This window comes from Echinops telfairi, unplaced genomic scaffold, assembly GCF_000313985.2.
Source record: "Echinops telfairi isolate 266 unplaced genomic scaffold, ASM31398v2 ScPeMD7_7469;HRSCAF=8507_1, whole genome shotgun sequence".
Taxonomy (NCBI): Eukaryota; Metazoa; Chordata; class Mammalia; order Afrosoricida; family Tenrecidae; genus Echinops; species Echinops telfairi.
Window position 1 is genome coordinate 25,489,190 of NW_022111373.1, and position 1,906 is coordinate 25,491,095.

Here is a 1,906-nt window from a genome sequence, read left to right on the forward strand (position 1 = left end):
TTAAAAAAAAAACAGTCCTTTGTTAGCAGGAGTAGCACAATGTAGTGAGTCTCAAATCGATTGCTCATAGGTGAGGCCTGAACAAACTGCTGGGAAAAGTTTATTGACACGGGACATAGAAGACACGCATCTGTTCGTCTACAACATTAGGAAAGTAAAATCAATGAGGAAGATGAAAAAACTCAAAGGTCTACTTCAGGACAAATAGCTAGTGAACAGTCGACATGAGGAGTAATCCCTTTGTAGGATACAGGGTCAATGCTAAAATCAGAGGCAAGTATCTGAGAACTTGACACTGGACCAAGCATTTAGACAAATTCAGCTTCCCGGTATGTACAAAAGAAAAAGTGACAAGGCAGAGAAGACTAAATGCAGGAAGTTAGTGTAGGCATGCCTTTATACCAAAGCTAAACTGTAACTTTACACTTTAGTTTCATTTAGATTAAAGGATAAAAGATGGAATAAATCCAAGTGAGTAAGTGAATGCTGACGCCTTGAAGGCAGCTACTAAAACTCCTTTAAAAAAAATTCAATTTATACCTTGAACCTGGAAGTCATTCTGTGTGTACTTACTAAATGAATAAGCAATTAAAGAAGCTTGATTGTAATTCTATAATAGATTAAAGTATGGACAAAAAATAGCTGACCACAACCCAACCAAATGAAAGTAAATATGTTGACCCTGTGAGCTGGTGTAAATTACTGCATTCTGATGTACTTCCGTATACTCTACTCTGTTTATGGATGTAGATGCTTAAAGTTCTAATTGGAATGAAGACTGTTCATATCAAAGAAATCGTATGTTTACTCAGAATACTGGGTAGCTTGAGATAGACAATTTAGAAATAGGATACGCATAATCAGGGAGATAAAGGCATGAAAGGACTGGCTTACAAGAACTCTAGGTGTGTTTAACCTCCAAATAAGTAGAATAAGGGCGGATTCCCATTGGATAGCTTTCTTTTCCTGACGGGTCTGGGGAAGAAAGGGTGGGAGGAGATATTGACCAGATTACATGATTCAGGTGTAAGTATCAACAGGATTAATATAAAAATTGTAATTTTAGAATGTGTAATTGAAAGAAGGGGAAATTAATTCCACAAGTATAAATGGGTGAGTGGCTGGAATAGCCAGGTGTTGGCCTGATATCTAGTCAATGGACGTGGCCCGTCTATCCATAATTCTTTATGTGGTATAGTATAATTCTGGACTCTGCGCCTGTGGCTATAATTCCATTTGAAGGTTTTTTTGGCTATGCTAATGAACAGAATAGTGATAACATCGAATCCTGACCTCAGCAGAGGGACTTAAGCAAATAACACTCTGTTTCTCTGAGGATGTGATCTGCTAACAGACAAAAAGCACAACACCATCAAAACCATTCCATTGTGTATACGATCCAAATTGGACAGACTGAAATATTAGGACCATCATAAGATCAAATTTGAGATCTTTGTCTGAAGTGGTGGAAGCCAAGACCATGAGACAGAACAGAGGAAGAGCACCCAAACTATGGGACTTTGCTGCTGGGTGACAGGTGTCATTCCTGGTCTATGGAGGCAGAGACCAAGGGATCTCATGCCAGAAAGATCAAGGATCAGAGCAAGACTGGGCTTTGGACTAAGGAGAAGTAGTGCTGTAGCTCAATCTCTCTATCCTAACTCTTCATTGATTCCAAATAAATACCCATACTTGTGAAAATTGTTTGTGAGTTCTATGTGGCCATTTCAATGAAGTATCAAACCCAGTAGAGAAGTAGAGTGCCATAGGAGGAATGGTTGGTATCAGAATAGGTAAAGAAGATGGAGCATGGAGGCATATAAATTATAGCCAATTCATATGGCCCTTATAGCCATAATTCATTATGTGCTGTATTATAATCCTGGGCTCTATATACTGTGGTTGT